This window comes from Leopardus geoffroyi, chromosome B1, assembly GCF_018350155.1.
Source record: "Leopardus geoffroyi isolate Oge1 chromosome B1, O.geoffroyi_Oge1_pat1.0, whole genome shotgun sequence".
Taxonomy (NCBI): Eukaryota; Metazoa; Chordata; class Mammalia; order Carnivora; family Felidae; genus Leopardus; species Leopardus geoffroyi.
Genome location: NC_059327.1, coordinates 22,214,633 through 22,241,684, shown reverse-complemented (window position 1 = coordinate 22,241,684; position 27,052 = coordinate 22,214,633). Strand labels below are relative to the sequence as shown.

Sequence of the window (27,052 nt, the reverse complement as noted above, 5' to 3'; positions counted from 1 at the left end):
AGGTCATCCTTGCGAAGAGAGCACTATTAAGAAGTACGCCACGATAACAGGAATAAACCAGGATACATTTTCACCCGATTTATGACGCTGAGAGTTAAGAACAGGGTTTAAAATAAGATGTAAGTGTGTGTGTGTGTGTGGGGGGGGGTGGTGGTTATTTGTATGCTGGAGTAAAACGAGTTGAGCTGTATTATCAAGCTATTGTCTAATCAATGAAGTCAAAATAAATATTTTAATAGTGCCTTCTGTAGGCCAGAGGATGGACAATGAGGTATTAAAGAGATGAGTAAGAACTCAGCTGTGCCTTCAAGAAGCTTCCAGCTGGTTTTCCATAGATGTGTTTATAAATGTCCACCTTGATTCCCAGATGTGCTCTAGGTCCACGTGTGTCGGCAGGGATGGATGAGCATTTGCTTGTACATGAAGGGTAATGAATGCAGATGAAGAATACATTCTCCTTGACCGTGAAGGCACATGGAGTGTAGGGATGAGACTCTACCCTCCAACTCTTAGGCCGGCAAACCAGGGCCATTGGGTATAACTAAAAAGAAGATAAAATGAATGTCCTATTTAGAACAATCCTTTAATTAAGAAGTAGGCTACTGGGGACCCTGCTTTAATTAACCACAGAGTACCACATTAACCTTTTCCTATGTTGTTACAAAGTTGAAGCTCTACTCCCTGAGGTGGAATTTCTTCATATGCATTCTGCTATCCTTGGGCATATGCAGATTGAAAAAGAAATTAAATATGAAGATACTATTCCCATTAAAAGATAATTATAAAGCTCAAATTATGCATGGATTCATATGATTGCATAATGATTGAAAACGAAGTGAGTGCTTTGAGACATTCATTGGTCCTAGTTAGAAATGCTTGCATATTTTATAAAAGTTAATGTTTTATATTTATTTACATTTGAATCATTATGCTGTAAGATGAGACTTTTTGGCTTGATAATCTTAATGTTATTAATTCATCATAATCTTTTTATATGGGAGTGGCTATAATTCTGAGTCACATATGTACTATTTCAGCATTCTTGTAATCATCTGGTATTTTATGCATTATTTGAAATAATACTTTCTTCAGAAGCTGTTGTAAAGTTTACATTAAACTTTGGTGTTGTTCCTAGACAAGTATATTTAGAAATTTTTGTAGTTAAGAGGTGTATATAAAAACGCTAGCAAACATGAATGTACTTCTGCACGCATCACTAAACAGAAAATTGAATTGTGAAGCGCTTTCAGATATCCATAATTTACGAAGTTAAAATAGTACTGACTCTATTTTGAGTTATTAGTCGACAGGACATTTAATTTCCTTAATTGTGGCATATAAATCACATGGAAGTGGCTAAAGCTACACTTTAAAGAGAACAATGAAAGAAAACAATTTCATTGCAGAAAACTTGGATGGTGGGGCACCTGGGGGGGTTCAGTCTGTTAGGCTTCCAACTTTGGCTCACATCATGATCTCACTGTTCATGGGTTCCAGCCCCATGTCAGGCTCTGTGCTGATAGCTCAGAGCCTGGAGCCTGTTTCAGATTCGGTGTCTCCCCCTCTCTCTCTCTGCCCCTCCCCTGCTCATGCTCTGTCCTTTCTCTCTCAAAAATAAATAAACATCTAAAAAAAAGAAGAAATCTTTGATGGTTATAAAACAAAGAAAAGTTGCTCTTTTGAGAAGGTAAAAACAACACTGAACATAAACATCTAGCTCTACCCAGAAAATGATGTGATTGGTATCCATGAACATAAGTTTTTACAATAGGCCCATCATGAAGAGAGGAACACTGTGTCAAACAAGTTTTACTTCATAAAGTTTAGAAAATACAAATGTTGAATTCTATTATCATTTTCTATTGCATGCACATAAGTTAATATGTTTTTCAGGTGGTACATTTTCAATAAATACATTTTACCATGGGCATATTTACCAAAGAATGAGTGTGATGAATGTAATTATAATGAAATTAAAATTTTTTCATCTGGAATTAAGCGCCACAAAGAGTAGATTGTATTTGGATGAATTTGGAAGTGGTATATAATGGGGGATGGGAACTGAATATGTTATAGAAAGCAGCTGAGGGAGATGGAAAGGAGATAAATAACATTAGCTGATAATACTACATTGGAAAAGTCTGGGTCACGTAGAAGATTTTAGAGCAAGGGTCTGCTAGAGTATTCAAAATAGATTTTCAATTAAAAAAATGTTAATGTTGATTTAGTTTTGAAGGAGAGAGAAAGAGCATAAATGGGGAAGGGGCAGAGAGAGAGGGAGACACAGAATCCGAAGCAGGCTCCAGGCTCTGAGCTGTCAGCACAGAACCCGACACAGAGCTCAAATTCATTAGCCATGAGATCATGCCCTGAGCCAAAGTAGGACACCCAACCGACTGAGCCAGGTGCCCTGAAATAGATTTTCAATTTTAAAAATTGGGAAAAAAATAGTCTTTTGGGGTGACTGAACAGGTAAGACATGATCTCCGTCCCTCTAATAAGTCGCTGAGAACATCATAAACATGGTTAAGGTAACTTAGGGTCTAAACTGTAATTAAGGAGCTCATCAAGTGTAGAATAAGGACAGAAATCAGAGGGAAAACTCCTAGTCAGGTACGAAGCCATGGACTCATGTAGAGGCCTGACAAAGATGGTGATGGACAATCAGATGTCCAGCGGGACCCAGGCTTAAAGGGCCTTGACAGACACAGCTTACGCTTTGGACTTCACTCTGTAGTGATGTCAAAGCATCAAGGATGTTTTTGAGGGACATGTGTATTAGCAGGCTCAGGACAGAGTAGACAGGGAAGAGATTTGCTGACAGGGTAACACGTTCCAAGTGTCCTGCAATGGTCCTAAGGAGAGCTGTGGAGGGATCGACAGAAGAGAGATACAGCGGAATAGGAAGAAGAGAAAGGCTGGAGAAAAATGGCAGGGCTCTAATTTGGGGGTTTAACGGTGCTATGGAAATAGGCCATGTGTGAGCCAGTTTAGAGACAAGTTGTACGAAAAATCAGAAGTCCTGAGTTTGATTTTAGACATGCTGCATTTGAATTGCCCTTGGGACGTTCCATTCGATGTATCTTCAGCAGGCAGTTAAATATCTGAGTGTTGTGCTAAGAAGAGAGGTCAGATAAAAGACAGAGATTAGGGCATGTGGAACTTGAAACTATGAGAAGAAGATGTGATTACCCAGCGAGAACAAACACATCAAGAGGTGTCCTCGAATACTTAAAGGGTGAGCCGGCGAAGAGCTCTGAAAGAAGCTCAAAGTAAGTTCCCAGAAAAGTAAGAGGAAGGGCAGGAGAGGGTCATGCATCTTGCGTGTGACAAGTCTTGCGATCTGTGCCCCACATGTAGTCCATTTCACCACCGTAGAGCCGACACAGGGAACCCCAGCATGATGCAGTCTCTCCTTCTTAATTACACACAATTTCTTTAGTTATTGGCTGGGGGTTCACAGCCACAGGACTGGTAGTCCTTTTCCTTTCAAGAAGGGAGTTGTTGATAAGAATCAAAAGAAGCATTAAGATGTGAGTCTCTCATCTATTGTGACATCTCGACTTCAGTATTTCAGGTTGCACTTCCCCAATTTTATAAAGTCATCCCAAATACTATTTCTCAAAATTGCAGTCACAGTCCTCCATGTCTATTGGGTTATTTTGATGTAGCACAGGTAATGAGATGGGTCAGATACTTCACAATTCCTCTGTTTCCAAGCACACGTTTTGTCTGGTCCTTGTCAGCCCTGGCAGAAATGGTTTAAAAGAGACATTTTGAAAAGCCGCAGTGTTAGTTCTCTGCTGTTTATCTTTACTGAGCTTACATTATTTACACCAACACTATGTGTGCTATACTTAAATACCCTCTTTTATGTTCCTGTTTTATTGACACCTGAGGCATCCCACATTTATGCTGTTTGTTGGCTTGGAACACCGTCACCTAGAAACAATAACTTTCAAGAAGTGAAATTTTTATCTAGTGATTTCTTTTGGCTAACCTTTTAATTGCGCCTTCATCTTTCTCTGTCATTTTTCTTAGGTCATTGTCAAATAGGTATATTTTTTGCCTTTAGTACTGCTTTAAAAAAATCTTCAAACTGCTATTAGTTTAGTAGGTAATTTATGTTTACTAAACAAGAACAAAGGGAACAGAAATAAAAGAAGAACAAAAAGGCAGTCACGCCATCAAACACTCTGCCAGCATAGGCTTTAAGAAACTTGGTAGAGTTTGCAACTATTCGCAGAACTCGGCATAAGCAGACATAGACGAATCTACAGATTTGATCTCGTTCACTCACAAACGCAATGTTTTTCATGCTTTACGTAGAAATCTCTACTGAAAAATAAAAGAATATCCGAGATATAGGGAAAAGACATTATGAGATCATACAGTTGCTTGGGTGTGCTTCGTCCTCAAGTTTTGTCAAAGAACATCCTTGGGGAAGTCAGGGAACTATTTGACTCCCCTAGCCAATATGTCTGAAAGCATTGAGGGTGTTTCTGTAGCTCTCTTCGGACCCCTGATACTGAGGCTGATCAAAGCTTAGCTCATGTAACAAAGGTAGAAACAAATTCGAATACTTGGCACAGAAGCCCGAGCAGACTTGCCAGGGTTTGGGGAGGAGGGCGGGAATTACGGTAATGTGAATGAATGAGAAGGAGATGGGTGTTTAGAATTTTTGTCAACCTGAACTTCTGGGTTTCTGTGCAAATGTTCATGATTAGCTTTTCCAGAGGACTCAAGGAGAAAGTGTTTACAGAACCGGCGGAGTCGGATATGAACGCTAAAGGGCAGAGTCACACATTCTGATTTCTGAGAAGCTGACTCCAAGAGAGAGATTAGGGTGCAGGAACTTTATTAGGAGCCACCCTTGGAAGTTTTGATCAACATTTACCCACTAAGCCAATGTTTTCATACTTTAAGTAGGAAATCTCCACTGAAGAATATTGGGGATCGTATGAAAAAGGCGTGGTGAGTACATACACTTGCTCGGGTGGTTTGGAAAGGGAGAGAAGCTGGGGTAGCCCTTGAATCAACCAGTTATTGAATAGAGACTGCCGCAAAAGGGGATGACAACCTGTAGCTGAGGCATTTCCTGAAGAGGGCTGAGAACTGAGGACTTTCCTGCTGGTAACACTCTCAGGGGCCAAGGAAATAAATCTTTCGGTCCTCAAGAGGAATCTGTGCCACATCAGGGTGTCCACACCGCCCATTCCTTTTACCACTCAGACCTACTTCTTTAGGTAAGTCGTGGGAGCAACTCCTCCAAGAATTGGAAGTCTCTTTTTGTGGGAAAGTTAGAAGAGAAAGGAGAATAGGACGAAATACTGCCCCAAAGGCTACCAATAGTCTTGAAGGAGCAACAGATATTCACCATCTCTTTATCACCAACCACTCTAGATTCCTACCTTCACCTACCTCCTTCACCTGTTCCAGTGGCTTGCCTGCGGGCAAGACCTACCCCTTTACCTGTGAGGCGCACAAGCCCCTGGTTTCAAGCCTTTCTCAGGCAATAGCTTCTGCATTTGTCTATTTATTGTCAAAATTACTCAAGGGTGTACTGATAGGCATCCAAGGTAATCAGCTGGATGCTAAATATAATTCTCCCTGCCCCCCTTTATAAGAGCATCCCTATTTCCTTCTGATGATCTGTTAAATTACCTCACCAAAGTGGCAACTATTTTGCCAGCAAATCTCTTAGAATGAAGAATATAAAGTGCCATGAACTATGAGCAACCAGAGAGAACAGTTCAGTGGGCCTCTTGCTATGTCCCCCCAAATCAGGGCCTCCAATACCAAAAAACTGAGGTTTGGGGGAATGAGAAGCACAAATTTCTCAAACGGTTCACCGAGAGCGCTGGTAAGCAAGGCCAAGTCGCTGCTTCCCCTTAGTTTCTAGACGCATGAATTCTACCTAATGTGGACACATCATCACGTGATGGTTATTGATTAAAATGTACACTGCCTTCTGGAGAATGATGATAGCAGATGGCTGCTGTAAGCTGGTCATGTAACTTCTGGACTCATCTCGTTGTCTTGTGCCTCTTCCACGACGATGCTTTTTGGTGGACGTCAACATGTGATATGGAAATTTTTGCGCTCCCATGTGTCCGTCCTCATGCTGTATCACACAATCCTTGTACCTGGTCTTTTAATCCTTCCTTCCCCAGACCCTTGAACAATTGTTTTGCTCTCACAGGATGGGGTCATTAGGAAGCAAATTACAGCCTAGAGATCAGTTTCTCAGAAGTTTATGTGGGAGTGCTCTCAGTCAGTACTCACGGAAAGGAAGGAGAGGAAGCTGGTTTGGGAAGAGGGGGATGTAGGCCTACAATGCAGTCTTGATGAAGACCTTAGCACACCCCAAGGGAAGCTCTGAGCCTGGGATGAACCCCATGTCACCCACACTGGATGGAGGCTGTCACGAGGAGGGGTTGTGCTCTGGGTGGTGTAGTATTGTGAGAGGGCTGCTATGCAAAATACAACATATTAAGAGGACGAAAGAAAAGAAATTTATTCTGTCACAGTTCTGGAGGCTACAAGTCCAAGATCAAGATGTTGGCCATTTGGTTCCTCCTGATGCTTCCTCTTGCCTTGGCTTGCAGATAGCCACCTTCTTGCTGTATCTTCGCATGGCCTTTCCCTGGAGCATGTGCATTCCTGTATCTCTATGGGTGTTCCAATTTCCTCTTGTAAGGACTCCAGTCATGTTGGATTAGGGCCCACCCATACGAACTCACTGAATCTTCATTATTTCTTTAAAGGCTCTATCTTCAAAAAGTCACATTTTGAGGTATTTGGGGTTAGGGCATCAAAGTATGAATTTGTGGAAAATGATTATTTTTGTTGCTGGTGCATTTAAAAAAAAATAAACATCATCTTTCTGTGTAATAAAACTCCCACATTTTATTCTCCTATAACAAATTCACTTTAGTTATCCCATAAAGTATTTTTCTTTGGTTTCTTCCTTTTTAAGTTTCCTTACAAAGTTAAAACCGTACATAAGAGGATTTAAACCACGAACATGGCACGTGCCAATATCATTTGTGACATAACATGCATCTTTAGCTGAAGGCTAACTGTTATAGTACTCCCAGCACCTGGGCAGTAAATTCTTTATTCCTGGAGGGGAATCTGGGCAACACATTACAGCATCCTCTAAAGGCAAGTACTGTTACCTACTGAAAGTTTATGTCTCCCGCAAATTCACACACTGAAATTCTAACCCCCATTTGGATGGTGTTAGGAGGTGAGTCCTTGGGGAGGTAATTAGGTCATAGGGGTAGAGGCCTCATGAATGGAATTAGTGCTCTTACAAGGAGAGACTAGGAAGCTTGCTTCCTTTCTGCTCTCTTTGGCAAGTGAGGAAACAACGAGAAGACGGCCATCTACAAACCAGGAAGAAACCTTACCAGAACCTGACCATGCTGTCACCTTGATCTTGGACTCCAGCCTCCCACAGTGTGAGAAATAAATGTATGCTCTTAATGTAATGTTTGTTCCAGCAGCCCCAGTTGCCTAAGACACCGACTCCTTCAAATTGCTCATATTTATTTTTTCTTGTAGCACTTCGTCATAATCCAAATAACTAACACATTACTCATCTAGTGTTCTCTAATTATAATTCAAATACCAGTTCTCTCCAAGCAACATCAATGTTCCTTTCTTTCCTTGATATACCTTAGTATGATGCACTGAGCTTGCTTATTTTTACCCCTCACTCCTCTCTAGACTGTGAATTCCATTAGCACAGGAGCCTTTTAGCATTTGGTGTTTGCTTTCTTTATATCCTTATTTTAAAAATTCTAGCACTGTCTCTGGCACAGAACTGTGCTTAATAAAATATGTTTGAATTAATACGGTCCGGGCCCATCTTTCGGTATGTGTATGTGATGTTGTGGCATTCCCAAAGTCCAGCAATCCTCTAACCAACTGAAGGTCCAGCTGATAAGAAATCGATTGCAAACAATAATGTAGGCCTTGCTCAGGCATGTTTAGGGTCATGTAACTTGAGACAACAGCAACAAAAAATTTTCTGACCCAGATGGAGTAGCCCTTAGCTCTGGATGAAATCACATCATTGATGATTAATTTCTTTGGATTCAGACTTACATTTTCCAAGAGAAATTAGATGCAAAATGCAAATACCACTGGAAGACAAAAGTGTTGCTAGTCCTTAATATTTTTAGATGATTTTGAAAGATGATTTTTTTCTGATTGCTCTCCAGAAGACAGCTGGCTAAGGAATAATGGCGTTTGGAAAAGAGATGTTTTGGTGTTAGGGAAAAAAGGGAGAATAGGGCATTTTGGAGGTATGTTTATTTGACATAAGTCTCACTGAGCTACACAAAGAGAATATGGGGTGATCGAATCTGGGGCAGAAGAAACCAAAAAATATGAAGGAGGTATTAAAAAGAGGAGGGGGTGGCTGCTAAAAATGAACCTCAGCGGTTTCAGAATATTGCCCCGGGCACTCATCATTATTTCTGAATTTTCAATCCTCATCCAATACCTTCATAAAATATCACCTTTTCCCCATAGAAGACTATGATACAGCATGTCAATTCAGGTCAGAAATGAAATATCAATGCAAGCAAACCGGCATAAAATCAGAGAACACAAGATGGTGAAGGTGGTGTTAGTAATTCTTTTCAATGGCCTCTGAAAAATGTATTGGAGAACATCATCCAATGCCGAGCACTCAAATTCATGGCAGTAAAGTTGGTGACAGTCTCAGAAACAAGCAAGCACACAAAACAAAACAAAGCCACTGTCCCCAGTTCACAGCAAGTGATTTATGTTCTGATTCTTGCAAACAAAAATCTTCCAAAATGATGAATATTTTAGTCTGTGATTGAATATATTTTACTGTCTACATGCTCTATGAGTAAAAAGCAGTAATTTCTGAAGACAGTAATCTGGCCATTTCATGAAAATGTAATGTAACAATAGGAATACATAACCTGTTACTGATTTTCAGAGTTAGTAAAATTGATATCTAAAAATAATAGCTGTGTGTTGTGATAGCATTACGGAGCAACATCCTTTCTTACCCCACAACTAAGTTTTCTATTAGGTCAGCAGAAGCAGCTATTGAAAGAGAATTAAATGTCTTTTTGACTATGCCCCCTCTAAATGATGTGCACATCTTCATTCTTTCACTGTTTTCTATCAACAGCAAAATTAGTGATGATAGATTGAAATTTGGATGCAAAATATATAATCAACGCAAAGTGTGAATGTTAGGTGGAACCGCGAATCATCATTCAGTGATTTCATTTTTTCAATGTTACGAAAAGTAAAATTCTTTTCATAACAAGACAGTCATAGTTACTTCTTTCTCCAAAAACTAAGGGTAGAGAAAGCCTTTGAAAAACAAGGGTGATTCAACAGCGTACATTCGGCAAGGGAAAAAAAAGTCTATTTTATTCTGCCAGCCTTCCCTAGAGAAAATAATAGAAAGAGCTCGTAAGGAACAAGCCTAAGGCGCCTCTACATACATTTCTTTTCCTTGTGTCACAAAATCACAGTGCAGGCTGAATTACCTGGGAGCCACTAGTTTTAGATAAGAAATTTCTACAATGGTTTCAAATAAATAAAATGTAAAAATACTACTTTCCTGACAATCTGTGTGAACGCATACTATTTTGAAATATTCTTAATCTGAGTGATAGTTATTATTACTTAGATTCATAATGTCTTTTGTTTAGACATGAAGAATCGAGAGCCAGAGAACACATTTGAAATGTGCAACCTAATTTTATGATGCATAAAGCAACACTTCCCACAGCTGGGAGTTTTGGAAAAATCTTTTAAGTTTATCAAGACAGAGAGGATATTAAATGAATCAGAAAATCAAGGAATTTTTAGGAAGGAGAAGACTTAGAAATGTTTAAATACAACATTTCAATTTTTTTCATGTAAATAAATATAAATGTTTTAGGTAAGGAATTTAAAATCCAAATATTAACCTACCAAATAATTAGATCCTTGCCTTTATATTTTCTTAAAGCATGCAAGCAAAGAAGACCTATGTCTCCCACATTTTCCTCATTTACTGAATTGAATATCTTGATATACCACATACTATTGTCTGTCATTAGTATTGATTCCATCTTCTCAAAGAATGAACTCAGAGTTGGTATATTGTTAAATTTACTTCTCACTGAGTCTGCTTTTCCTACACTCACACTAGTTCCCAGGAAAACTAAAATCACACTCATTGGTTTGGCTTAATGTGAACACGGTCAATGTGATGCCGTAAGTCAGATGTTACTGCCTGTGCCTGGCTGTTCTGGAAAACAAGAGAAGGAGGAATATAGGATATTAGATGGCGACTAGAAAGTTGTGTGTGTGTGTGCATGTGTGTGTGTGTGTGTGTGTGTGTGTGTGTTTATATGTTTGTTTCACAAAAAGTAAGGTGATAGTATCAGCAATGCTGTTCCAGGGCCTACTTTGGCTGCATTTTGCTTAGTCATGTTTTCACAAAAGCTTCGCCTTTTGTCAAATAGCCATGCAAACCTTAGATCCTTAAGACGGAGCTGATTGTTTAAAAATTAATAAACTTGTTACTTGTGGATACTAGTTCACAAGTGAAGTGAGTCTCTTCGTAGTCTTTGAGAATAAAAATACATCATACACGGGAAAGAAGGGCCTCCCACAAAGACCAGTGAACACCGGCAATGCCTGATGAATGCCTTGTGCTGTCAGTGTGACCTTCCACACTGTTTTGGGGAAAGTTTTCCATTTCTCATTTTTGGGCAGAGATTTCCATCCTTTTCAACGCCATTTTCTTATATTTCTCTCAATGTATTTTCTTACGCTAGCTCTTTTCAAACCATTAGGATACATTCATGTACGGTTGAACCGTGTCAATTTCTAAACCCACAAAGTCAAGGAAAACAAAACATGCCTGACTGTTCCTCCTTTGAAAATAGCATCAGTATAAATGTAAAGGTTCATAAAGCTCAGGGAGCTGATCCTGTCTCATCTTTTTGTTAGTGTGAGCAGTTTTTATGTGGATGAATTTCCTGACAACGTGTTTCATGAACTTACTTTTTGACAGTTTCAGTAGACTGCACAGGCAGTGTTCGCCTGAAATGCACTCATTTCAAAACTCCTTGTGCCCATTACCACCTAAAATAACCCTTTTCCATTCTCCGCAGGATTGCTTTTGCATCTGCTTCACAGTACCCTTATTGTAGTGCATTGGTACCTTTGGATTTAATAAAAATTCCCAACATGGAGACTTAACTTTGGAAACAAAGTGTTGTTTTAGTTTTCAAGACTATTTTTCATGACTTTTTAATATAAATTCAAAATTACAGAAAAATTGCAGGAAAAGTTAAAAAACTCTCTTATATGCTTTACTGAGATTCACCAATTGTTTACATTTTCCCCAACTTACTTTATCATTCTTTTACTGTATCCATCTATTATCTATCATCAATTTTTCTATCATCCATCTCTCTCTCTCTCTCTCTCTCTCCTTCTATCTATCTAATTTATCATCTATCAATCATCTATCTGTAATTTTTTTCTGAATAAACGGAGACTAAATTGGAGATGTTGTACCTATTCACCCTGAAATAACTGTTTGTTTCTTAAAAACAAAGACTTTCTTTCACATAACTGTACTATCATTCTCAAAATAAGAAATCTCAACATTGGTACAACAGTATTATTGAATTCACGGTCATCCGTTGTCTCATAAATGTCTTTCGTAGATATTTATTCCCTAGGAAGAATGCAATCTTACATCACGTATTGTGTATACTTGCCATATTGCTTTAATTTCCCTTAATCTGAATCAGTTTCCTCTTAATCTGGGTCAACCTTCCTTGACCTTGACATTTTTAAAGAGAACAAGCCAGCTACTTTATAAATGTCTTTTAATTTGGGTTTGTCTGGTGTTTCCTCATGATGAGACTCAGGTGTTACATTTTGGGCAAGAATGCCACATAATGTGTCCCTCTCAGCATATCTTATTATTAAAAAATGATACTGGTTTTTTCCAATGAGAGCTTTTTTAAATGATGCTTTTCTACCTTTGCCCCTTGAGCAGGAACTGAATGGCCCAGATAGCCAAAAAATGAAATACAACCCAATGCAATCTAGTTTCTCAGCTTCCCAAGAAAGAGAAAAAACAAAATATAGATCATACAAAACTAAAGGGAATATATGTTTTTTTCCAACTTCAGAAAGGTCTTTTCCTTTTTATTTTATATATATATATATATATATATATATATATATATATATATATATATATTTTTTTTTTTTTTTTTTTTTTTTTTTTTTGCCTATGTATTCTTTTATTTTCTTCAACAAATACTCACTGCCTACATGCTATGTGCTGTATTTTTTTTTTCTGCTGGGCACTAAATTCCTTGCAAACATTTGCTACCCAATGACTTCATTTTGTATCCCAAATAATGCTAATTCCATTCACCATGACAATATCAAAATGCTTTCAAGGAGGTCACAATTTCTTTTTAATCATCAATTCAAATAAATAGGTTTAGAACCCTAAGCCTATTTACCAGACTACAACATTTTATCTTATTTACCACTCCTGTTATAGAACGTCCCCAGAGTCTCCAGCCTCGTTCTCTCTTGAGTCTCCTTGTCCATTTCCGATGACCCCTACTCATTCTCTTTGGTTGCTAAAACACTCCTTGACTTTATTTTTCCTTAAGCTGTCCCTGAAAATTCCCTTCACCTTCTCTCAAATTAGGATCTTCAGTTCTGACTTTTTCCTAGAACTCCCAACCTATCTTTATAGGTGCTTTCTGGAAATTTCCCCTTTGACATCTTACAATTACCTCAAAGTCAGCCCTACCCCTGACCTCTAACCCAGTTTTACTTCCTGTATTTCCCCAGGGTAGTGGCATCCCTTTGCTTCAGTGTAGAAGATTCTGGGAGACTCAGAGGCTCCCAAAAATTGGCTTTGACTCCTATGGTAGCTGCCCCTCACTGCTTCTCTCTCTGCTGAATCTTGCTGCCCTCAGCACTGAAGGGTGTTTCTAAGAGCACCCACCAATAAAAGCCGTACATGGAAATCTCTCAGAATCAGTCTCCAAGGGAACCCGAAGAACGAGACAGCTTCTAATCTGCTGGACTTCGAAGGAATAGATTTTAATGATTTGGCAGAAATTTCTACATAGACCAGTGCTTTAGAGAAAGGGAGGACATTGGTCTCTTAGGGACTGACTGATGATAAACTATTGAGTTGTATCCCTCCCCAAAAGCACGGAACAGAGTGAAGCCCCACATATGCTGTCCTGCCTCACCTCATCAAAGCAAGCAGGACTTTATATCAGTCCCCCAAGCAGGTTTCACCAGGTGGTAACAACACTGGGACCTGAGCACATGAGCTCCTGGGCTGTCTGGCTATTTCTATACCTGCCTTACCTACTTGTGAATGCTCTGTTCCATCAGGTGCTTAGATAATGTGACATTTTATGATTTATTTTGAAACTTTTAGAAATAAAGGAATAATAAAGGAATAAAGCAATCTCCCCATGTATTTTTGAAATCCTGCAATGGTGGGTAATACCTACATTTAAATGCTATAATATAACATTTCACCATAAGCAGACTTATAAGGCCAAGAATAAACAGAGTAAATGACTTCAAGAAATGAAAAAAGAGGTAGATTAATAACACAATTCTTTGAAGTAGTTATGAAGGGGAACAAAATTATTATTATATCTATTGCAGGGCCACATGACATTGTGCACAAATCTATATATATTATACTTTCGCATGATGAATTGTTGGAAAGTTAGCCCTTCGATTTGAGTATGACAAAAAAATATGAATCTAGTAACTATTATCCACCCTGTACCTTGCCTCCACTAAAGCAAGTTGCTTGCTTGCACTGAGATTGAATGAAGACTTTGCCCAGTCTTTACATTTGGTAGGGTCCCTGTCTTCTCAACGTCCAGCACGAATAGTTTTCTACTTCCCTCTTTTCCAAATGTACAGTTTGTATTAATAATATATGTAAAATAGCACACATACTTTGAATACCTTATACATGCCAAGCACTGTGCCAAAAACAAACCATATAGTTGGAATTCAAAGTCAGGTGCATTCGGTTAAGCGTCTGACTTTGGCTTAGGTCATGATCTCATAGTTCATGAGTTTGAGCCCCACGTCACATTCCATGCCGACAGCTCATAACCTGGAGCCTGCTTTGGATTCTGTGTCCCTCTCTATCTCTCTACCCCTACCCCCCTACCCCCTCTCTCTTTCTCTCTCTCTCTCTCTCTCTCTCTCTCTCTCTCTCAAAAATAAAGTTAAAAAAAATTTTATCTAAAAAAAGTCAAGTATTCTGTTTAGTTACCACAAAATCACCTTTCTGTAAATATGTGACCTTATGAATGAAATGTGTATATTCCCTCCAAACTCCTATGTCTGAAGCACCAACCCCTGTATGATGGTATTGGGAGAATAGAGCCTTTGGGAGATAATTAGGTTAGATGAGGTCATGAGGGTGGGGCCCTTATGATGGGATTCATGCCATTACAAGAGGAATCATCACAGGGCTTGCTTCCTCTCTCCACCCCCCACCCCCAACCCACCACCTGATTCATGGACCCAAAAAGCCATGTGAGACAACAGAGAGAAGGTGGCCATCTGCAAGCCAGGAACAAAGAACTTTCCAGGAAACAACATTGGCCTACACCTTGATCTTGTACTTCCCAGCCTCCAGAACTACGAGAACTTCTGTTATTGAAGCACCCAGTCTAGGGTATTTTGGCTTGGACAGCGGCTTGGACTAAGACATATGGATTTAATGGGAATGTCAAATGAATTAAAAATGAGAAAATATTCAGCAGAGACTGAGGGGCTTATGTGCCATTAGGACATTTCGTGAGAGTATCCTAATCAACAAACAAGCTACTAGCTTTTACTTTTGAACAAGCTGCCAATTCTTGACAAGGCTTTGAATCATATTTTTATTTTATTTTTCCTTTGCCTAAGAAGTGTAGCATTTATGGTTTTATAATCTTTGAGGCAGAAATAGCTTATGCCAATTTTTCTTAAAGACTCTGTGCCGTATTTTCTTAGTCTCACCTAGCACACGTTTCTGATTTCTACCAAATGCATGTTTTCCCAAAAGTTCTTCTCTTAGACTAAATGTAGAACAGTGCTATCATAAAGTTAGAATTTTAAAGACATCACTGTGTTTTCTATTAAAAGTAGTATTCAATGTCAATTTTCCAGGCAAAGAACAATATCTCAGCACTGCAGATAGAAAATGAAATGTACGAAACATCCAGAAACATCTGCCAGTCTCCAGTGAATACTCTGCAATCAATCCGTGCTATCATAAAAAATAAGAACAGAGGTCTTTGCTTAGCATTACTAGCACACAGGACCTCATTAACTAACTCAGCCAATCAATTAGGGTCACTGAAAGGTGGCATAATAGGACTTTGGGGGAACATAACCGTTTTCCTCATTAAATACTAACAAGCGAGTTCTCCTACTTTCCTGATACATTATGTTTCCTACATTTCCTCCCTGCCCATTAAATATAGTCCTAATAATCACATATCTGCGTATAGCAGCCTGTCTTTTTAACTTACCTGCTGTATCAATTTTGAACATATTTCCCTGATAGTTACAGATTTTCTTCCTTTGGCAAGAATGTCAATCCAAAACAATCTTACCTTTCATTTATAAACCTGCTTGAATCTTTTAAGTAGTCTGGTAATAAAATGCATGGTGGAAAATTTGAGTGACTGTAAAATGAACTGCATGGAAATTGGAACAATGATGAGGTGCATTAATAATGTCAAGACGTGTCCCACATATGACACTCTTCTTGCTATGAGGTGGGTGACTAACTAATTGGACAGGAAATCCCCTGTGAACTGGCAGAGGACATTGTGTTTACTCGAGAAACTGTAACGATGCCTGTGCCAATGCTACAGGACTTTCTCTCAGTTTTAACAAGAGCATATAAAAATGCTCCTGCAGACATTTCCTTACACAGTTGTTATATGAATACATTTCAGTTCAATGACTTTTACTACGGAGAAGCTTTTTCTTTTCTTTTTTTTTTTTTTTTTTTCAACGTTTTATTTATTTATTTATTTATTTTGGGGACAGAGAGAGACAGAGCATGAACAGGGGAGGGGCAGAGAGAGAGGGAGACACAGAATCGGAAACAGGCTCCAGGCTCTGAGCCATCAGCCCAGAGCCTGACGCGGGGCTCGAACTCAAGGACCGTGAGATCGTGACCTGGCTGAAGTCGGACGCTTAACCGACTGCGCCACCCAGGCGCCCCTGGAGAAGCTTTTTCTTAAACTTGTGGTATTTTTGAAGTCATTTATTTAATAGAGGTAAGTTATCTGTATTCGAGTCTGTGCCAGAAGCATATAGTATTGTATGTGAGCACGTATCCCCCCCCTTTTTTTTTTTTTTTTTTTTGACACATTTGCTTTCCTTGTAACTTTCTGTTCCTCTAACAAACCTGTCTCTCTCAATTTAAAGATCTGTGGTCAGACTTTGTGGGTAGTTAGGAACATTGTAGATTGTCTTCCAGGGTGCCTGAATTATTTCAGAGGAGACAAGGCACCTGTATGTGAATTCCTAAAATCATATAAATTTGCCCACCTTGTTTTACAAAAAGTTCAACATGCAGCTGAGCCATTTTTGTTTTGATTTTATTCTTCTTCTAATTCATACCAAATTTGATTTTTCTCTTTTATTTTTTATCTGAGAGAGAGAGAGAGAGAGAGAGAGAGAAAATAAACAGGGGAGGGACAGAGAAAGAGAATCCCAAGCAGGCTCCACACTGCCAGGGTCAGAGCCTGGCGTGGGGCTTTATCTCCCAAATCCTGAGATCATGACCTGAGCTGAAATCGAGGTGTATGTTTAACTGACTGAGCCACCCAGCCACTTCCATATAAAATTTGATTTTTGTATCCTATTATTCCCACATGAAAAAACACTCCTACATGAAATAGTTGAGTTAAATACCAGCTGATCTCTCATATCACGTTACTTTCAATACCCTTACTGGGTGCTCATTTGGAAATGATGAGTCATTTTGTTTCCTTTATTGTTTCTGGAGGACACGTTAAGACATTCATACATCTCATGGAAGAGCTGTCCAGAGTGTAGACAACACAGAAAGTGGTCATTTTGGTCTTTTGGAACTTTAAATAGTTCCCATCACTTCCTGGATTTACTGTGGCTACAGACATCTTCTCCATATAAACCCAAGAAAAGATGGCCACTAATACTGAATAATACATGGTAAGCGACTAATAAATAATAATATTCCCATGAGTGGTTTGCATGAATTTTAAATAGTTGGTTGTTATCATTTAGCAAAATTTATTATTTAGCATGTTTACAAGGTATACTTATCAAACTTAAAACAGAAAATATAGGTTTCACTAAAAACTTAAAACTTTAATCATGGAAACTCAAACTTATTAACAAAAGCAATCAGTTTCTAAATAGAATTTGTTAAATAATAGTTGGCTGGTGTAGCAAATACAACGTGAATATCTAAGTTCTATTTATTTATAAATTCAAGTCACCTGAAGTGACAAAATTTTTCATACTTTAAAAAATGGACACCTTCAGATATAACTGGGGAGTTACACATAAAAGATAAGACTAGAGAGAATCGTGAAATACAAATAAAAGTAGCGTATTGTGGATTGAAAAGTGTGAAAAACGAGGAAATCCTTAATCATTATTTGAATTGTATTATATTCTGATATTAAATTGCATTATAAATGAAAAACTGGAAGAAAAAGGAAAAAGTGTCTCTTAATCCTACTATTCCAAGATAGACATTAGTATTATTTTGATATATATCTTTCCAAGTTTTTTCATGCCTATTTGTTCTTATTAAATTACTATAATAGTAGTATATAGGCATTTTATATACTTCTTCACTTAATATATTCCTTGAGTCTGTGTAAAATTCATAAGTATGTTTTATTGCTGCATATTATTTCATTGTGAAATTATCAATATTTTTATAACTATTTGCCTATTGTAGGTCGTTGAACTTCCCTCCTTCTTCCGTTCATAACGTTGTGAAAGGCATCTTTGTGCATTTAGTACTTTTTCCTTTTTGATTTTGCTCAGAATAAATTCCCAGGAGTGAAATTCCTGGATAAAAATTCCCAAATACTTTCTCATCTTAGCAAAGTATACTTTGGCTGGCTATGGACTAACGATGAGCTGACGAATGTATACTTTTTCAGCCAATGTGGAAGAGGCCAAAATCTATTCTTTCCTTTATTCTCAGAGCAACCCTCAATTTCAGTTGGCACAGGGCCATGCAGAAGAAAAACTACATTACTTAGGCTCTCTTTCAACTTGTGTGGCCACGTGACTCCACTCTGCTAAAGAAGATAAAACAAGATTCAAATTCATTGTGCGGCAGCTTCTAGGAATGTTTGTGGAAGATAATTTGTGGGCACGCTTTGCCTTTGCCTCCTTACTCCTTTCTCCTATGAGCTTGCTAGAATGGATGTGATGACAGGCCCTTGTCATTGCTCCCCAGCATGAGGACAAGGATGTGCCGTACAGGGAAGAAATGGAGAGACCATGGATCTCTGGACAGCCCCTGCCTTTCCAGGCCTGGATAAAAAATGCAGACCTGATTTCAGTAAAACGAGATTGCTCTGATGATTCTGAAATTATTATTACTTTTTAAATCTTTATTTTTTAGGGAGAGAGCAAGTAGGGGAGGGGCAGAGAGAGAGAGAGAGAGAGAGAGGAGAGAGAGAGAGAGAGAGAGAGGTGGGGACAGAAGATCCGAAACCGGCTCTGTGCTGACAGCAGACAGTCCGATGCAGGGCAGGACCTCACGAGCCTTAAGATCCTGACCTGAGCCAAAGTCGAACACTCAACCGACTGAGCCACCCAGGCGCCCCTGAAATTAATATTATTAAACAGAGATGCAGTTGTGAATTTAATTCCATCCCCATGAAAACTTGCCTTCATTAAATCAGTGTTTATAAAGGCGGATCCTAGACCCCTACATACATGCCTCGTTGATTGTTAGCCAACAACTCTATTTTAGTCAACAACTGTAATTTCACAAAGCCATAATGCTTGAAGGAATGTTAACAAGTCATTTGGCAGGGACCTCTTCTTTGGGGTTAGGTTTTCCTGTGCAGATTCGTTAATTCAGAATTGTTAAGTCAGTAGTCAACCGCCTTGCTGGGGACTCCTGGTTGATACTGTTGCAAGGTCAGAGCTTCTCGTGAAAGGTCAAGTCTTGTATACCACAGTGTCTCTATTTTCTTAAAAGTTAGACCAAGGGTCTGATTGAAGTATGTACACTTGGCCACTACACTTTCTGTGTGAGATGAGATCTCTTCCCTTGAATTTTCACGGCAGTGTGCATATTTATTTTACTATCTAGTTATTTGTATTCTCCTGGCAGCTCTCTTTCTGCCCTTTGGCCACTCGCCAGCCCATCCCAACCCCCATTTAAGAGACGGTAGGCTTTTGAAAGGAGAGAAGCCTGTTCTGCGTTCTCCACGGTGGACACTTCATAAATATTTGGTTAATTGAATTAAATTTCTGAAAGTTATTTGTCGAGCCAGGAAGAATGAGCTGCGTGTGCTCTTAATTCTTTACTCCCCTTCAGCATTCATGCCAACTGTTGACTTAAATCACAGGGAGAGCTGAGCAGCCTGGTGGTTTTGTTTACTTTTAAGCGCTCTTTTTTGACTCTGATCGATGAGGTGAAAAGTAATTTACATTTGATGTGTGGCTGTCTTATCTTCACCAGAATGACAGCTGCCTGAGAGATAACTTGTTAAACGTAAAGCGTGTGGATACCCCTTGCTTGCACAATATGCTCTGTCTTACTAATAAGTGGGTGTAAACATGGGCCTATAATTACTTTCTGTTAGGCTTCTCTGCATTTGTGGTGCTGAATATATTCAGATGTTCCAGCAAACAAATCATTTAGCTATTTCACCTCCGATCTGGGGACCGAACATATATTTTAGGGATTCTGGGCTTAAGAGGATGTCTCTACAAATAAAAAGATAGCTTCAGAATTTAGCTATTGTATACACATCATCAGTTCACTTAAGGTCAAATGAACTTTGATCACTGAATGTCTGAAAAACCAGAAAAACTCAGCTCAATCACGATTGTATGTTTAATGAAGATATTTCATTACTTTTTAAAATCATTTGAGGCATGGGCCATGAAAATCATTCTACAAGTTCAGAAACTGGAAGGGCTGTTTTAAGAGCAAAGTGAAATTTGAGGCCTATTTAAATTGGGAAACTATTAGTATCCCTCAATGTATTATTCTTCTTGAGGTCTCAAAAGGGAACATGTGTCGGGTATAGGATTAAATATATTGTACTTAAGCGAAAGCCAGATTGGATGACTTTTGTCTAGAGATTTAGTAGGTTAGTAGGTAATTTCGATCATACAAAGAATAGGATTCCCGTTCCAGCCTAAGGAAGTATTTATGAAGCACTAAGGCAAAGGTTATCTCAAGTGGAGTATTACTGCTTAATATATGCAGAAATCTCAATACTCTCTCCATCTGGTTTGTCTCTGACTGCGTGCTGATGTCAGCGGACTCATGTCTTCAAACCACAAAAGTTACACCACAGGTTAAAGCTTTTAATGACAAAGTGACGAACAAGAAATAACATTTCGGAAAACTGATTTAAAAACTTCCAGATATTTCTTACGGGTTACCCTCTTTGGAATGGAAGAAATTTTACTGAATCACAAGCTGGTATGTCCTTTCACTCATTGGCTTACAAACAGGTTAATCTTTTGTAGGAAATTTTAGAGAAATTCACTTGAAATTTTTTGTATATGTTTATGTTTCCTGCGTTTTAGAAATGATTTTTTTTTTCTGGAAAGGTTTTAGCTGTTTAGTATAAAGATACTGGCCATGATGGATAATTGGATAACAGGCACAATGCAGGTTAAGGAAGGAAATCGAGGGAGAAAGTTTCCTTTTCTGTCACATAAAGCAGACATAACATTTCATCTCTTTAAAATAATGACCCTACACTTAAAGTAGTTATCAAGTCTGAGTTTGAGAGGAAACCAACTATACTAAAAAACATGACAACAAAGTGAAAAGCTTATTCATGTGTTCAGCTACATTTTCGCCTGCAGTTAGGTAACCCTTGAGAATCAAACTTGCATCGAAGAAATTTAGCTTGCCTTCCTGCTCTGATTTACAGCTCAGTGTAACTGTGCCTCTAATAGTCACAAATTGGTTTTTTCTATACAAATGCAACTTGGATAACTTGATGGCAAGGCATTCTTTTGCATGTCCTCTTTATTATTGTGAGATAAAAATTATATACAATAACTTTGTGCCAGAATTAGAAAGTTTCATGATTTATCTCTGAAGCACGGAGCTTGGGGTAATGTTCACATTTTAGTTTTCTGTGTCTATTTTCATGATTTCTGCTTTCCAGGTAATAAAAAATCCATTATGTTGATATGTTTACTTAAGTATATTGCAGCTTACAGGCTGGCATTTAAATTTCACAGAATGCTATTTACTTGTATTTACACTGAGTAAAATATACAGGTCTGTCACTGCATCAGTTTCAAGGATACACCTTGTAACGTCCTTGTGGGGGGAGAGCTTGTATCTTTTTACCATCGCAGTGCCTGGCACTGTGCTAGCTAAAGAATCCATATCTCTTGAATGAATAATGATGTCAAATTATTTCCTTTAAAAGTTATAAATACAACTACCATGAGAAGAATCATCTCCTTAAGATTTCGGTGATGTGGATAAGTTGTTAGTTTTCGGACTATGTTAACAAAGAATACCGTGAATCACATATAAGTAATAATATTACTAGTAAATGCATGTTACACAGATCATTATTTCAGCCACTGCAATACTCTTTACATGTATTAACACATTTAATCATCACTATGACACTCTGGTATGAGCACTGTTTTCATTTTTTTTTTTTTTACAGATGACAAAACTAAAACTCACAGAGGTTAAGATACTTGGCCAATAACACAACTAGCTAGTCACAAAGCAAGGATTCAACTCACAGCAGTTAGCTCAGAAATGTTCCTTTTAAAAACTTTTTTTTAAAGTTTATTTACTTATTTTGAGAAAGAGAGAGAGTACGAGCAGGGGAGGCGCAGAGGGAGGGAGAGAGAATTCCAAGCAGGGCCTGCACTGCCAGCACAGAGCCCAATCTGGGACTCGAACCCACAAACTGTGAGATCATGACCTAAACCAAAATCAAAGTCAGACACTCAACTGACTGAGCCACCCAGGCGCCCCATCAGAAATCCATGTTCTTAATAAGCAGTATTCTTTGCTGCCTCCATAAAATTATCTTGCTTTAATAATGTGAATAATAATAATAATACTTTCCATTTGAAAAGTATTCTGCTTTTCAGTTTGCAAAACTACATTAAATTAGAAACGTATGTTGTCTGTTACAGAATTTTATTTTTTCCTTATTTAAAAAAATTTTTTTTAACACGGATTCATTTTTTTTAGAGTGAGAGAGACAGAGCATGACTGGGGGAGGGGCAGAGACAGAGGGAGGCACAGAATCTGAAGCAGGCTCCAGGCTCTGAGCTGTCAGCACAGAGCCTGATGTGGGTGGGGCTTGAACCCACAAACCGCGAGATCATGACCTGAGCCGAAGTCAGAAGCTTAACTGACCGAGCCAATCAGGCGCCCGTGTCATAATTTTAATACAATCTATTCAAAAGCTTAGAGATTCATTTACTTGGTGATCTTAACTTGGCTGAAAAGAAGTGTATATATTTGTAAATGCAGTTATCAGTGAGGAATTTTAACATTTTTTAGATGGTAACAATTTATTTCCTTTTATGTTCCAAAATGCAAATGTGTGACACTATAGAACAGGGGTCAGCAAGCTTTCTCTTTAAAGAGACAGATACATTTTAGGCATTGTGGCCAACATACGGCTTCTGTCACATATTCTTCTGTGTTTGTTTTTTCAACCCTTAAAAAATGTAAAAAACATCCTTAGCTCACAGGCCTTATTAAACAGAGGTGGCATGGGCCAAAGTTTGCCAGCTTCTGCTATAGAACATCAGCTTAGGGATTCAGGCAAGAAACATTCAACCTACACAAGGAATTCTAACACTGAGCATCGGATTGACAGAATTTTAATGAATTTCCATTAAAAATTTTTGTATTCTATTTTTGCTTCTTTTGGAAAGATTCTGAGTTTATTTTTCTAAGGGTGGCTGAAAATTTAACATGAACAAAATCCCAGCAAGTCTTTGTGTACACACAGACAAGCTTATTCTGAAATGTATATAGAAAGGAATAAGGCACAGAACAGATAAAACTATCTCGAACAGGAAGAAAAAAATAGGAGGAATCACTCTACCCGCTATTAAGGCCTATAATGCCAGTACTGTAACCAAGACAGTGAAATACTGGCAGAGGGATGGAATTAGATAAATGGAAAAGAATAAAGAATCTCGAAAGAGATCCACACAAATATGTTCAGGTGATTTTTGACAAAGGAGTGAAAGCAATTTGACGGAGAAAGGACGGCCTGTGCAACAAGCGCCGTTAGAATAACTGGACCCGTGGGCAAAACAAAAATCCCAACCTAAACCTCACACCATATACAAAAATCAACTCAAGAAAAATTATGGACTTAAACCTAAAGTGTAGAGCTCTGAACCAGTTAGAAAAAAAAAGGGGGGGGGAACTTTCAGGTCAAGTCAAACAGTTCTTAGACTTGACACCAAAAGCCTGACAATTGGGGGTGAAAATTATTTGGACTTCATCAAAACCAAAAACACTTATTTTGTGAATGATGATGGTAGGATAAAAACATGAGTAACAGACTGGAAGAAGATATTTGCAAACCACACATCTGGCAAAAGGACTAGAACATAGAATATAGAGAGAGCTCTCCAAATTTAATAGTAAAAAAAAAAAAAAATAGCAACTGGGCATAAGGCATGAAGAGACATTTCAGCAAAGAGGATAGTCAGATGGCAAATAATCACATGGAAAGATGTGCAACATCATTAGTCATCACGGAAATGCAAACTGCAAAGACAATGAATTACTTCTCATTATTTCTGACTACCTATCGTAATGACTATAATTTAAAAAATAATAATGATAACTCCAAATGCTGCTAGAGATGCACAAAAACTGGATCACGTCCATCGTTGGTGAGAATATAAAATGCTACAGCCACTTTGGAAAGTAGCTCCGCAGTTTCTTACAGAAAGTAAATAGGCAGGTACGATATAAATCCTACTTTTGCACACTTGGGCATTTATGCCAGAGAAAACTTGTGTTCCCATAAAATCCTCTACACAAATGGTTCATAGCAGCTTTATTTGCAATATGCACAGTCTGGAAACAAGCCATTGTGTCCTTCCCTGCATAAATTGTTAAAGAATCTGTGGCGCATCCTTACTTACCATGGAACACTACTCGACAGTAAAAAGGAGAAAACTATTGATATATGTAACCACTTGGATGAATCTCAAGAAAATTATGGTGAGTGAAAAAAGCCAATCCCCAAAGTTACACAGTGTATAATTTCACTTATGTAACGTTATTGAAATGACAAGGATACAGAAATGATGAACAGGTCAGTAATTGCCAAGGTGTGTCAGAGGGAGGATGTGGCTCCGAAAGGGCAGCATGTAGGGTGTCTGAGGTGACAGACCTGTTCTGTTTCTTGACCGTGTCAATGGCAGGTGTCCTGGTTCTGATACTGTACTGCACTGTTAAAAGATTTCGCAGGGGGTAACTGAATAAAGAGTACATGTGATCTTTCCCAATTATTTCTTACAGATGCTTATGAATCTATAATAATGTGAAAATGAAAAGTTTGTTTATAAAATATTCAACAGGAATACAAGGGAATTTTTAGAGAGATTCACACTCTACTTGGGCAGTTACTTACTTTTGTGGTCTAGGTGTCAGAGGTGAAGAGGCTATTACGAAGTATACACAACCTTGTAAAAATCATAATTCTTGAATGGGATGGGCAGGAAGTTTCAACAGTAGCAGCATTTGCTATTATTTCCTTTGGCGTTTTCAAGACTTAATATGGTTCTACTGACAAATATTTCAGAGCTTACAATTTGCCCAAATGCCAGAGAGGAGGAATCTACACAGGAATATCTGACAAGATTTGGGCCAGTTAGACTCCTTCATGTGAATTTGAATATTAGAACTAAGAGAGGAGAGGTAGCCTGGTGGTGGAACCTTTGGAAAGGAGGCTTGGAGATGACAGGAGCCCATGTGCCCACTATGTGAGGAAGCCAGTCTGCAGTAAGAGAGAAAGAAACCAGCAGGCAGAAAGAAACAGAGACAAAAGTCAGAGCAAGAATCTTGGCAATGATTGACTTTCTTTCCCACTTCTCTCTAGAAAAGGAAAAGACCCTGGCTCCCTCTCAGTGTGTTCTTGTGGATGTGTTGCCATTAATGGAACTATTAACGGTCACATAAATTCTTGAATTGTGCTAACTTGTCACTTCTTGTGACCTGAATTTTGGGGAAAGAAAAAAAAATATATAACTTGTATGTACATGTATATATTTATATATATATATTTTATACACATATGTCTATTTTATATATGTGTACATATATATGAATCAGGTCTCATATTAAAAACTACACTCATTTGTTTGCTCTTTCTAAACATAATTTCTGTAGCAAGTTGTTTCCTCACTTATGACATATGGTCTTATAAATATTACCCATGTCAACTTTGGAAGCTATTTCCCCCACATTTTATCTACTTAGAAGAAAATCTTATTTCTCAAACACTAAAGGTATCTTTACTGTCCTGTGTGAGAGATGGTATAAATCAACATGCAAAACCCATCGCCTTTATTTAAGGATCAACTTTCTGTCAAAAGGATGTATTCAGAGTGAAATGAGCTGGGTAACAATACAATGGAAATCCTTTGTATTCATAATTGTTTCTCCCCTATTTGGGATACTTTCTACTCAGGTTGACAGCCATACCTAAGTTTCCTTTCCAAGCATGCTTCCACGGGTAGATTTCTTTATACAAGCATACCTCGGAGGTACTATGGATTTGGTTCCAAATCACGGTGATAAAGCCAATATAGCAATAAAGTGAGCCACCCACATTTCTGGGTTCCCCAGTGCATCTACAATTTATGTTGATGCTATCCTGTGGTTTCTTAAGTGTGCAACAGAAAAAAAAAAAATGTACGTACCTTAATTAAGAAATCTGTTACTACTAAAAAATCCTAACCATCACCTGAGCTTTCAGGGAGATACAACCACCAATGGCAGATTGCCATAACAAATACAGTGATAATAATGAAAAACCTCGAAATACTGTGAGAATTACCAAAATGTGACAGAGAGACCCAAAATGGGCAAACGTCGGTGGCAAATGGTACCCAGAGACTTGCTTGAAGCCATGTTGCCACAAACCTTCAATTTGTAAAAAAAAAAAAAACAAAAAAACCACAAAAACCAAAAAAACAAACAACAACAACAAAACAGTATCTGTGAAGCACAATAAAGTGAAGCACGTTCAAATAAGGTATGTCTGTACTATCAGTTATCCCCTATATGCTGTACACACATTCATGCCAATGTTTCTCCCTGTTGAGATAATCTAGAATTGAAAATTAAACCATGTACTTTTTTTTTTTTTTTGTCATGAGATTCTTGGAGGCTCTTTTAGAATATTCCTCCTCTAGGGGCACCTGGGTGGCGCAGTCAGTTAAGCGTCCGACTTCAGCCAGGTCACGATCTCGCGGTCTGTGAGTTCGAGCCCCACATCAGGCTCTGGGCTGACAGCTCAGAGCCTGGAGCCTGTTTCCGATTCTGTGTCTCCCTCTCTCTCTGCCCCTCCCCCGTTCATGCTCTGTCTCTCTCTGTCCCAAAAATAAATAAAAACGTTGAAAAAAAAAAAAAAGAATATTCCTCCTCTAGCTATCAGTTCTATCAAGGATATATTCAAGCAGCGTATTATCAGAGGAGGTACTCAATGTCTTGCAAGTGATTTCTCATCAGGATGTC

General features: G+C 38.4%; 1 long non-coding RNA gene across 1 annotated transcript in view; it reads left to right on the top strand.

Annotated features, from left to right (window-relative positions):
• Positions 1-17,095: 17,095 nt before the first annotated feature.
• Positions 17,096-27,052, top strand: part of LOC123586184 — a 32,815-nt gene continuing 22,858 nt past the window's right edge. The window contains exon 1 of the long non-coding RNA XR_006706660.1: positions 17,096-17,280. This is a non-coding gene — a long non-coding RNA (uncharacterized LOC123586184). The remainder of the gene's footprint in view (positions 17,281-27,052) is intronic.